Here is a 13,824-nt window from a genome sequence, read left to right on the forward strand (position 1 = left end):
CATATAACTTTCGTCAAGAATGGATGGCTGGCAGATCTTGAATGGCCCCCTCGTCTGAGTGGACTCTTTGGACGGGACTGTTGATGAGCAGGGGCTTTGTAAGCAGCCAGGCAACACTGTAGCCCTAGAAATCTTCCTCAGCAGCCTGCAAATGGAGCAAATGTTATGAAAGATTTCTCCAAAGATGGGCATTTTAAATTAGCCAAATTAAAAAAAAAAATAAAAAAAATAAAAATAAATTAGCCAAATTACTCTAATAGGGCATATCTCAGGAAGATTTAAGGCAGAGCTGGTTTCTGTGCCAGCCAGGAGGCCTTCTCTGCCAGTCAAAGGCAAGTGCAACCAACTTCCCTGCCAGCTTGCAATGAGATGGTTCTTGCAGTGACAGCACATCTACCATGCATGCTTGATTTAAGGCCCTCTATTACCATACCTTTGTAATTATCATCAGATGATGATGAGTCCTGGGACAAGTATAAGTCTTAAATGTGGAGATCCAGGAGCCTAATCAAAATGCAGAGCATAGACTATATTTTTCTTCTTGATGTTTCACCTCTTTTCAAACGATTGTTATTGGTTTGAGTAAAACTATAGCACAACTCTTTGCCAGTAATTGTGATTCATTTTCACTTTGGTAATCAAAATGTATTTCATAAGGTTCTGATGTTGTTCAAGACTCTTATAGGAGGTATGACTTTTCTCAGAGTTGACTAGCATAGATTTTGTATTTTACATGCAGCTGTGGGAAAGATTTGTAAAACCTCCTTTGGTTTATAATTCTCTTATTCTGGGTTAGCATTCTCATGGATTCTTATCAGAATTCTACAAGGCATACATTATATTGCTGATATTTTCTATTTTGTTGTTATGTTGGGTCAAAGATATCTAGATTAGTGGTTCTACTTTTTTCCTAGTTAGGGATAATATATTATTGTGTAACATATGTATGTATACCATAGATTTCAGAGGATTTGTATGGGTAAGAGAAATTACTTTTTCTTGATAAGACATAGCTTTTAGTCAGCATATTGTGTTAAATATTCAACTTTGCTTAGTGCCCTGTGTTCCACCCATGGTGAAGCAGGTTGGTATGAAGGACAGAGACATGGGCTTAATTCCAGGAGATCTCATTGCAAATCTGAACTCTTCTTATTAGTGAATAGGTGTGACCATGGATAGATCTCTATTCCTCTAGGCCTCCAATCTCTTCTACAATATGGTGGCATTGGAATAGACTCTCTTCAGTTCCCTTCCATGTCTGACATCTATGATTCCATGAAGACAAGAGTCTGTCTGCTTAAGGAGTTAACCATTAGCATCCAAGTATTCAGTATATAATTTCATAAAAATAGTTATTTATGACACTCAAATGACTACTATATCCTTCCTCCCTGGATGTCACCACTCCCTGTCTTGTATTATTGCAGATAATGCAAATTTGGGGAATTTGAAATAAAAGACCATTTCAGCATCATCCTCACATTCATGGATTCAGGGTTAGGATGGAAATGGCTCCTTTTGGTTTGGGGAATATAACCACTGAAACACCTATGTCCTGTAGACTCAGCCTTTAGTATATACCTCCTTTGTAGTTTTGTATCACTGACAGACAAATGATAAGTCCTTGTAGGTCTGAGAGTTCTAAATATCAGTTCTAAGTATCCCTAGCATCTACCATTTAACATTTAGACCCAGAACTAAACATTTAATATGTTATTTGATGTGATTTTTTTGTGTGTATATAGAAAATACTTATGGAAAAATTATATAGCGTAAAGATTTCCTTTTCATCACTGAAATGTAAATAATTTTCCATAAGACTCAATGAAAAAGGAATGTAGAAATGAACAATTTGTTCTATTGTGGGAAACTGAAATTCACTTTGGAGTGATTAGTGGTTATTTGGTTTTTAATTGACAATACCACTCATAAATCATATTATCATATTGTATACAAATAAGTAGTTGCTACTTCAAAAATAGCTTACATAGTGTATGGTTATATAGTAGCTATCTGTCTGGCTCCATATCCGCCCCCAAAAACTATAAATTGAGGGCCAGAATGTCTCAAGAGGGCAAATATCTCATTACAACATTTAAGGATGTCTTTCCTCTTTGAACTCTACAGCTATTACTTTTCTTACAGGAATGTGTTGCTATGGTATTTGTCCTACCTCTTTAGCTAGATTGCAAACTTGTTGAGAGAAAACACCATGTATCTTATGATCCTGTATTCTAAGTGTCTAATGGAGTTTTACTTATCTAAAAAATATTCAATTAATATTTGCTGGAATCCTATAGGCAGGGCAAGACACACATTGCCATTGTAAGTTCACAATAAAATCAACAAATATTAGTCTACTTATTTAAATTCCTAATTCATGAAACAACCTTCATGCAGAAATAGCTATTTTTTTTAATTAAAGAATTTAACTAGTCTAAATTTTGTTATTCTGTTTCCTCTATGTCAAAAGATATGTTTAGGTCTCTTAGATACCATAGTGTTTAGTCTGGGATCTTTTGTAGGCATTGGGTATTTCAAAATTTAAAATGCCTTTAATTAATCTAAAATAATGATTTATTGGGTAACTGATATTTTTCTTTATCAACGTGCAGTACACATTAAAATTTGAGACAACTTTCTAATTATTATTATTATTTTTTTTTAATTTATGATAGTCACAGAGAGAGAGAGAGAGAGAGGCAGAGACACAGGCAGAGGGAGAAGCAGGCTCCATGCACCAGGAGCCCGACGTGGGATTCGATCCCGGGTCTCCAGGATTGCGCCCTGGGCCAAAGGCAGGCGCTAAACCGCTGCGCCACCCAGGGATCCCAACTTTCTAATTATTGAAAAAATAATTTTGTTAATAGAAATTTATGCGATGTCTGATTCATATCTCAGGAATGCACTTGTAAAGAATCCTTAAATTTATATATTTTGCCTAGATTTTGAAGAATTTTGGGGCTTTGTTCAGAGGAAAACTATGCTAGACTTCTTAAAGAATAGTAAATAAAACATTTATAAAAAGGACACACTAGGAAAATCTATATAACTTAGAGTCCCTAGAGTCCTTTTTAAGATTCAGGATAATAATGTAATTTCTCTCATTAAACTCCCTTGGTGTGAATATGATAGTTCAATATTTCATAAATATTTAATGAATTATTATTTCCTACAACTTATGAGTGTTTGGGCAATTGAAAGAGTTGTTTGAAATATGAGTATATGTCTGGCTGTGTGGAAAAGTGGGTGATTATAAATGATTTACACTGTGTGTCTTGAAAAAAATTGGGGAAAATTTTTTAAAAATATTTTTTTATTTATTCATTTGAGAAATACAGAGAGAGTGAGCAAGAGCCTAGCAGGGGAAGGCCCAAAGGGAAAGGGAGAAATGGACTCTCCACTGAGCAGGGTGCCTGATGTGGGGCTTGATCCAGGACCCTGGGATCAGGACCCAAGCCAAAGGCAGATGCCCAACCAAGCCACCTGAGTGCCCCTAGGGGAAAAATAATTTCTAAGTTTGAGAGAGGGCAGGAAGGATATTTGGTAAGGTTCTTTTTTTTTTTTTTTTTTTGGTAAGGTTCTTTATGGTATAAATTTGAAAATGCCTGAGAGTGCTTCTTCATTCTTAATTCTTAAAGTATTATTATTATTCTTTTTAAAGAAATCTTTAAATCACATTGTGTGTGTGTGTGTGTGTGAGAGAGAGAGAGAGAGAGGAAGAGAGAGAGAGAGCATATACAAGCAGGGGGAGGGGCAGAGGGGAAAAAGAAAATCTCAAGCAGACCCCCTGCTGAGCATGGAGCTGGACCTGGGGCTTGATCAATATTCAGATGCTTAACCAACAGAGCCACCAAGCTACCCCTTAAAATATTATTATGAAAAATAGTACCACTAATACAAACAATGGACCTGACAGAGATAAGATGTTGCAGAAGTCATGCTAGGTGCCTTACTTGTTTAAGCTTATTTAAGCTACAGCTATGCAATGTAGGCATTAACATTTCTTTTACGCTGCAATAAACTAGAGCTTAAATGCTTAAGAACTTGAAGCAAGTAAATGCTGAAAACGAAGTCAGATTCCCATTCCAAAAATTCATGCTTTTAAATCGCATCATGTTGATTTCCTGTATTGAGGAGAAGTTTTGTCTTTTACTATCTAAAATATAGGTAGTTCTTTGCATAATGTTTCTGGCACTGTCTTACACAGGAGCTTCCAATAACTGCCAGTCACATGGTGACAATTATGCTTGATTAAGCAGATCCAGTAAGTACTTGATCGACTTTTTCCCATAAATGCTAACATTCTGCAGCCAAAGGGAAAAGAACACTTGCCATTATTCTAAGCACTCTGGCCACCTCCCTTTGTCCCTCCCTATAACACCCGGCTGAGTTTCCTAAGAACAGTGTTCCCTGATGCTTAGACTCAGCCCAGATTCCGGGGTTTCTATCAAATACTCTTTTGGGTAATATGAATTTTTGAGATCTGTAAACCCTATAAGCTGACAGGTGACAATTTGTGAGATGTGAAGGGATTTTTGGCAAAATGTCATTGTTGCTATTGGTTATTGTATCCCTAATAATTCACTGCTATAAATTTTGATGTCTTTACAATGTGCCAGAATCCTCTAAAAATACATAGGTAAAGGTGCTTTGAAAATTAAAAATTCCAAAAAAAGAAAGAAAATTATAGATTCACATTATGAGAATGTAAACAACTCCATGAGAGAATATCATAGCTATTGACTAGCACATTGATTTTATAGTTCACTGAAAAGATGACTTTAGTTATGTCTCTCAAAAGGTGTATCAGAATCGCTCAATGAGCTAGATACTGCTCTGAGTCCTATGCTCCCTGCCTCAGACTATCATACTATCAAACGTAGAGTATTAGGGTAATAAAAATGGCTTAAGACAATAAAATTTAATTTTGTGTGGCACTCTAATCTGGGTCATGCAGCATTCCTAAATGGCTCTCCTCCAAAAATGACTCAGGGATTCAGCCTTTTTCTATAGTGGGCTCCATAGTTCAGTGTTCATTGTTTCCTGCTATAGAGATAAAGGGATAGGAAAGCTTAGGAAACAATAAGGAAAACCTAGTGAAGTGAGAACATGAACCCCAAAGGAGATCTTATGGGCCCGGTCCTAACTTTGGCCAGAACTGGTCACATGGACTTAACCAAATGCAAGAGGGTTGATATCATACCCAGGAGGCTAATAGACATAGTTTGGCGAACACATAACATTTTTTTTTTCTGCTTCATAGGTTATGTAAATCTGTATAAAGCAGAAAGAAGCAAAATCAAGTAAGCATGAGAAATTTTGATCATAATAGAATTTTAATGGGTTCCCAACAATGCCTTTATAGTTTATATAGGCCTCTGCAAAGAGTATATGACCATAATGTGACTTTTAGGCAGGTTATTTTCATTTTCATAATCTATAGTGTGGTCCTGGGGACAATCCAAGTAGGGACAATTGATAAGAGATACATGAAACCAGGGCCGGTTTTATGGGCATTCAGCCTGTGTTATTGCACAGGGCTCTGCTCTCAGAGGGCTCCATATTTGTGTTAATGCTCCGCTATCGCTGTCTTAAGAGTCTTAATAAATTTGAACATGGGGGTCTGCATTTTTATTTTGTACTAGGCCATTATTCTAAGCTCTCTGGACATCCCCCATCATGTAGCTTATCCCACTTGAAACTCATGCCTTATCGGAGACTAACACTGGGCTCAATGACAAAATGAAGCTTCAATCTTTAAGATAAGGTTATGCTAATTAACTTTAAAGAAGAAAAGTTACAATAGCAAAGCTGTGTGTGTGCATGTGTGTATGTGTGTGTATGCATATGTGCATGCATATGAATAAATGCCCATGCAGGAATGTATTTTTTTAGGAAAGAGTTTATTGGGAGCAATTTGTTTTAATTGATATTCATTGAGCATCATTCTGTTGCTTATTGTTAGCTACTCATGGGAAGAGTTGGTTGATGTCTATAGCACAAACATTTGTTTCAGATAAATGGGCGTTTCAGTTGGATAAGTTTTAATTAAGCAACCTTTATTGTACAAGTAGTTGTTTTTGAAACCAGGAGAAAACCACTATAATTTGCTAATTCTGTTATCAAGAATCTGAAGGTTTTGAGTCTTGTCTACTATAACCTCGAATACAATTTTGGCTATAAGTGTCCCAAATAAGAAATAAGAAACTTTTCCAATGTATTGTTCAACTTTTTTTTTTCTGTTGTAAATATCAAGACACAATTGAACTCTTCTCAAGCTCATAGAATCATCTGTTTCTTTCTTTCTTTCTTTTTTTTTTTTTTGGTGCAAAAAGGTGGTTTTATTAAAGCATGGGGATAGGAGCCATGGGCAGAAAGAGCTAGCTGCTGCTAGAATCATCTGGTTCTAAGATGAATGATTTATTTTTAAATCCCACTTCCAGATCTCTTGCTTAGATCCTACTTTAGCATTTCACATTTCATAGGAATTTATTTATTTACGCATTTGTCAAAGGAGCACACTGAACTCTTACCTCCTTGAGAACAGGTGCTATTGCCATTCAACTTGCTATTCCCAGAGCCTACTATAGTTTCCAGGCACCTAGAACATGTTCAATAAATATTTGATGAACGAATAAAGGAATAAATAAGTCATGATAAAAATATCATTTTTCTGTCAGCAAAACAAATATTTCCAAGTCTCAAAGAAGACTCTTAATAAGGCCAAAATAAGAGTGTTTTTATTTTATAAGAATGTTTTAAACTTACATTATCCTTTAGCTTATAACAGCTATGTTACAGAAGGGGATAAAAAAAGCATATTCTTATTAAGTGAAATTTTAAAACGTCTGAAGGATAAAAATATTTTGTATTTAACTGTTGTATTTATAAACTCATTATTTTATTGAAAGGGATTTCTTCCTGTTTAAAAAAAACGTTGCTTGAATATATTCACATAACACATGTATAAGTAAAGAACAATATACAGACGTTTCACGTTAAATTTTTTGTATTAAACTGGTTGTAAATAATATAATTTTTTTTCCCATGGTCTGCAAATAATGGCCATGAATAGGGGTCACTATCCTTTCATTTAAGGCTGGGATTGGTTTACTTACTGTGTGAGTTTCCTGTGGCTGCTATTACAAATTATCATAAACTTGGTGGGTTCAAACAACAGAATTTTATTTTCTCCTACTTCTGGGAGTCAGAAGCTCAGAATCAGTTATCACTGGAACAAAATTCAAAGCATGTCTACAGGACCACACTTCCTCTAGAGGCTGTAGAAGAGAATCCATTCTTTGCTTCTTCTAGTTTCTGGAAGCTGTCAGCATTCTTTGGTTTATGGCCACATCACTCAAATCATCAAAGCCAGCATCTTCAGATCTCTTTGCTCTGTCTTCATACTGCCTTCTCTTCATTGTGAAAGAAATCTCTTTCTCTCTGTTATAAGGACACTTGTAATTATATTTAGGGCCCACCAAGATAATTCAGGAGAATCTCCCTATCTCAAGATCCTAACTCAATCACATTCGCAAAGACCTTTTTCCCAAATAAGATAACATTTATGTGGTTCCATTGAATGACTATCTTATGTCTTTCAGGGGCAATTATTCAGCTTACAACATTTCTGCGCTGCCCACTTTTGTATTATTGACAAAGTAGTAGAATTCTAGATGATGTATAACAGTATATTTTTCTCTATGCTCACTGACACAGGAATGAGGGTGCCATATAATTAGTGAGTGCTGGAGAACTATAAACTAAGTAATGCTATAAAGGAAATGCTACCTAAAGAAGCAGGCTTTGGCAAGTAGGGCTCAGAGAGGGAGCTCATAACTTCATGATAATACTTCACATAAATTAAAGTAATGTTAATTGTCTCTCCCAAAGCAAGGCCATTAAGCAGCTTATTGCTCCTACCTTAAGAATTTATTTTGATATTTCTTGTGGTCCTACCTTTCCAATGGTATTTCACTCTTTACCCAGAGGGGATATAAACACCTCTATGACAGTCCTTTCTGGTATATTTCATCTTTAAGGATAACAAGAGGAGGAAATAAATGACCAAATAGGTTCTGATAGCTCTGCAGCAATCAAAAACAAAAGACTCCAAAAAGATTATCAGTAGGTGGAGCTTCATTTTGAAACACAGCTCCTAACAAGTGGACATCCTAACAAATGTTAAGTGTGTAAATGTAAATGTAAGTGTGTTTACATTCCCTGGTTATAAACAACTAAACTGTCAATTACCTTGTCACTAAACAGGGAAGAATTTTCTGTTTCATTTTTTTCCACTGTGTTGTGGTAAAACATTTAAACCATGAAAGATGTTTCATCTCTTTGACACATTTTTATTCCTCTCCTACTATGTGCCAGCTGTTAGGTATAAATCCTTGGCTGATACAACTGCTTTCTTTGTACCTCTGTCAGTGGCCTTCCACGTAATTTTCAAGTTTCTCAAAATTTTGCAAAGTCCCCTGCCTGGTCATTTACAATTGATCCAAGGTCACAAAAGGACAGCTTAGTTGGAAAGAGAAAAAAAAAGAAGAAAAAAAAAAAAAACAACAGGAACACTAAGAAGTTACATAAATGTCCTCTAGCACATTCCCTGTTCTGAAGGCTAATGTACTGTAGCAATTCATCAGTCATTCTAATAGTCTTTTAACTTCTGTCAGAAAGCCTACTAAATGCTAACATCTTAAATGTTTAATATTCTAAAACATATTTTCATTAATCTTGCAAATTATCTGGGCATCCATATTTTACAATAACTTCTTTTGAGATTAAGAGGCCTAAGGCTTTGTGTATGATATACCCATATTAGTGAGTGATATTGTAGGTGAAATAGAATTAAAGAATTTTAGCAAGGAAAAGTTGCTAGTAAAATTCCAATATCTATGTGCCATCACATTTATTTAAAAAAAAATGCTACTAATGTCAGGTATTTCTGATTAAGTAGCAAGCAGCTAAATTATGCACTTGCTTTATTCTGTTCTATCACATAGTTGATGGATGGATATTAATGTTGATAGAGGGTATATTGTCCCAATAAAAATGGCCCTATGTTTCATAGCAAAGTAGACTGTGAGTGTGGTTATTAATAAAGGATAGAACATGTGTTCCATGAAGTTAGGTTGGCTCCAACTGTACCATGAAAATTTGCATTTATATGCTGCCAGTCACCCCTATTGCAGGGATTCTTAGCTGCTTAGAAAAAGGAGAAATATGTGGGTAGGCCCCATGAAACAGATGGATAAGGAATTGAAAGAGGTAAAGGGCATGAGTTTTGGTAATGTTAGTGGAAATGCTTTACCCAAAATTTTGTAAGGATAGAGGCTAAGAGATAAGAAATAAATAGAAATGACCTGAGACTATGTAAATATAGTTATGCTGGAGTCATAGAGCAGTGCTCATTAGACTCAAGAACATGACCTAAGTAACTGAAAGTCATGAGCAATGGTGGATCAGTGCACAAGTCTGGCTACCAACAGGAAGTAGATGGCACAATCAAATTAGGATGATTCAAGGAAGACTAATTTATAAAGGGACTAATTGCAAAGATATGGGCAGAGTGGAGGGTAAGGGAACCACTAAAGGCTGTGTAAGTAGTAAGCTAACAGCCACAGAGCTGTTGTTAAATCTAAACCTTTGGAGATAAGAGAAAGGAACAATTAGCAGAATCTGAAGGAAGAAGAGTCATGTATAGAATGACATTTTTAGGTGACTAGTGACCTTGATTAAGGAAGACAGGCAACACAAGGTGATCTCATGGAGCAAATAAATACCCTGACCACATTCTTCTCTCTCTCCCTCCAGTCTTCTGATGGGTCTTCCCATTCATTGAGCCCAATAGGAACCTGAGGGCACACATCAAGGATGTAGTCCATATAGGTGAGCCTCTCTAAATGTGTATCAGGGCTTCATATGTGGAGAATGATTCTCGAGGGAGACAAGCAGGGTCAGAAACATCCAATTTTGGTATAAATACCATTTCTTTAATTACGTGACCAAAATTCATAGCCATGAAAGATTTTCTTATATTCCTTTGTTGATGTTGTTTTTATTCCTGTCTTACATTTTCTTTTATGGTTACCTTCTTTCACAGTATCTCCTGCTGCTGTTTCCATTAACAAAATTTCTAGTAGCAATGCTGTTTGCCCAGTACACACACATGAATCACCTTACCCTTTGAAGAATCAGATATTTAAAGAAAAAAATAGCTAAATGCTATCTAGACAGGTCATTATTCCCTTTATACAGCTTTTTGCTTTTTTTTTTTTTTTTTTTTTTAGTATAATGGTGTGAATTTTAATGCCTGTAGTCTGTGTTGCTAAAGGGACAGTGAAGTCTTGCTTTTTTACATGGTTTGCCTTGTAATTATATTTCTCTAGTAAAATATTTAACCACTATTTCCTGAATCATGGGTTCTAAGGTGTAGTAAAAAAAATCTGAAGGGAAATATATTTGTTGCTATATGGAAGGACAGATTTTTTTTCCCCCAGAGCATTTTCAATGATTGTGGCAAGAATGAATGAGTAAAGGTTTCAAGAATGAAATAGTTGCAGAAAACTGACTTACTTTTGTACCTAAGTCCATGCAGCAGCCCTCTGGGTACAAGTACTTATGTATCTCCTTTTGTTGAGTTCTCTATTTTTTTATGAATATGCATATTGGGGGAAAAAACTTCCATCTGCTCTCTTTTAGCTGATTATATCACATTTTGGAGCTGCGCATCATTATGGAGCTTCAGAGAAAGATGATCATTTACATTACATATGGATATAAAGTAGAGAAGGAGTTGATGAATTGCAAACAAGTATAATTTATATGGACAAAGTGTGCCAGAAGTGCTTTTCACCCCATTTTACTCTGCAAATGGAATGATTCCTGCCCATTGACTTGGCGTGGTTCCCAAAAACTCGGAGAGGAAAATGATCCCGTTAGCCTTCTGCATCAGGATTCCACTCTTCCCTGTGAGGGAACAGTGCTCTGCACTTCAGACCCACCAGGGACCCCAGAAGGTTAAAAGAGATCTCTGAACACACTAATGCCATTTTAAAGATTTTTCCATCATGGCTTCTTAATTCATAATATACATCATGCAGACACACTAATACTCAGACTGTTGGTAATTCAAATGTGAGAAGTTTTCATGATGAAGAAAGAAAGGGAGAGGAATAAAAGGCTCCTGTTTTCCTATGCGTTGTGATTTTCTCATGGCAGATCATCTGCTTCGATGACCACAAGCTTTGTAAATATATAAAAATCTACATTTAGGGTGTCTTTCTAAGGGCTTCTTTGTGGGCTATGGCACCATCAACTGTGACTCCAGATTATAAAGACCTGGGAAGCCCAAGGTGCAGTATTAGGAGTAATAACCCTAAATCTTTTATTTACTTTATTTAATTCATTAATATAGGGAACTATTTATATATTGTCATTCAGTCTTAAAAAACGATTATTCCTGTTATGTACCAAGAGGGAAAAATCAAAGCTAAATACAACATAGCTTCTTCCTAAATTGTCAGAACTCGACAAAGAAATATTATGTCATGACAAAATGGTCGTTTTTCTGTGACGTTCCTTTTTTTAATTTTTTTTTTTTTGTGATGTTCCATTAAATCAGCTGATTCTCACCGCTGCTGGACAACGTGGTTGTCCTAGACCCCAGACAATTTGTGTCTGAAGAATTTCGAATCACTAGAAGGCCATGTCTGTATTATGGTAGCATGTGCACTGCTTTCTTTTTATGTTCAGATATCAGTTTTTATGCACACTGCATGCACCATGCTGAGTGTTTTGCATACATTATCTTATTTAACCAACACAGAAACATGAAATGCTAGTATTATACTTATTTATATTTCATAGAGGGAAAAACAAACCCCAAAAACCTAGGTTCAGAGGATCAGTGACTTACCCAAAGTCATATAGGCCTCAAACCAGGACCTCTGGTTCAACACTGGGTGTGATCAGATGAATTCAGTAGTAGAATAGGAGGTAGCCTAAAGTAAGGGTTACTTGTATCTTATTTCTGTAGCCAGGAAACCTGGTCAAATTTAGAAACTGTTGTTCTTTTACCTATATTTAGCTCCTATTCATTTTTCACTCAACCTTTACATAATTCTAACATGACTTACCACTTTATGAAGGAGTACTTGAAGCATGCATTCTGATTACTTATACAGTTTTTTTTTTTTGATGTGGGGGGATGGAAGATTGTGCATGTGTGGTGTGACAGAGAGTATCTAGAATTTCTTCATACTATTTTTCTCAGAACTTAGGCTTGTAACGGAAGTTTCTCAACATTAAATGTCATCATGTCATCAATTTGGCCTCACTCAGGAAGTTGCAAGGCGCTTGACTAACCCCAGTGAATTGGATGTTGTTTAAAGTCTGATAATTTTTTAGCTGACTAGCATTTTAGAAGTTTTAAGAGTTATTTTATTTCTTAACGAATTATCTTGGAAATGGAATTGATAAAGAAAAGCTTCTGATAAAAAATTTCAAGATGAAGATATATTGGTGGCTTATATTAACAATAGAATTGAGGGGGAAGAATTTAAATGATCTCGTTTTTGTTCTTGTCAAAGTATTGTGAAGATATTATCCATTTATCTGGACTAAAATTTCTCTGACCATTCACACTTAGACCACACACTTGAATTTGTGAATATATAGTATTCCTGGGATCAGAAGAATCATGGCATCCCAGAACAGTTTTACCTTTCTGTACTGAAAGATTCAGCTTATTCCAGTGAGAGGCTATGGCAAGATTCTAATGCAGATTATATGATTGAAATGATGATTTTGAAATGATTGAAATTGATTATAAGATTGAATATGACCTTTATTGGCATAGTCTTGGGCAGCATATATGTTCCATGTATCAAAATTGCTGAGTGAATAAATATGAGACCAGGACTCTCACCATATTTCAACCTAGAAACATAAAGCCAGGGGCACCTGTGGGTGGCTCAGTGGTTGAGCATCTGCCTTTGGTTCAGGTCATGACCCTGGGGTCCTGGGATTGAGTCCCATATCAAGCTCCTCACAGGGAGCCTGATTCTTCCTCTGCCTATGTCTCTGCCTCTCTCTCTGTATCTCTCATGAATAAATAAGTAAAATCCTAAAAAAAAAAAAAAAAAAATAAGGAAACACAAAGCCAATGTGATTGTCTGGTAACCATTAAAATGTCAACTTTCTAACCACCTTCCCATCCACTCTTGAAGGCTCAGACTCATGTCTGTCTCCTAGCCAAAAGCAGCAGAAGGTCTAAGTTTTTCAATTACCTTACAACCATGGGTGAACTATGTTTTGCCTTTTTATTCCTCTTTATCCAGCTTCCATGGTTGAGAGAAAAACCCAAGGAAAATGAGCAGCAGGGATCCAGTAGGTAAAGTGAGGACAGTAGGACTCTTAATGTGATATATACTTCTGCTACAGGTGTCCTTTTCAGTGCTGCATTATGTGATGAGGTCATCCTTCTGGTAACTTGAACCTCTGTGTTTCCACTTGTCTCTCCTTCTCTCTTTGTAGGAATCTGGTTTTTCTTCCTCCTCTTCAACCTCCTCAAGGCCTTTGCAGCACTTCTACTTAAAAGCATTTCCCTAAACCCTTGACTGGGTACCAGATCTTAATTTTGAAAGAATACATGTTGTGGCCGAGTAAACTTCACCAGCGATTTCCACCATTTTACAATCAAGCAGTTCCTTATGTGCTTCCTAACCTACACTTTCTTGGTATCTTCATAAAGAAGCTGTACTCTCTAGAACTCCCTGAGGCAGCAGGTTGATTAAAGTTCAAAAATTATGGTTA

The 13,824-nt window shown here is 36.1% G+C and overlaps 1 protein-coding gene across 1 annotated transcript in view; it reads left to right on the forward strand.

Moving 5' to 3' along the window:
- Window positions 1-13,824, forward strand: part of LOC144301748 (uncharacterized) — a 355,630-nt gene that overhangs the window by 93,123 nt on the left and 248,683 nt on the right. The gene's annotated exons all lie outside the window — the stretch shown is intronic.

The sequence above is a fragment of the Canis aureus genome, chromosome 30 (assembly GCF_053574225.1).
Source record: "Canis aureus isolate CA01 chromosome 30, VMU_Caureus_v.1.0, whole genome shotgun sequence".
Classification (NCBI taxonomy): Eukaryota; Metazoa; Chordata; class Mammalia; order Carnivora; family Canidae; genus Canis; species Canis aureus.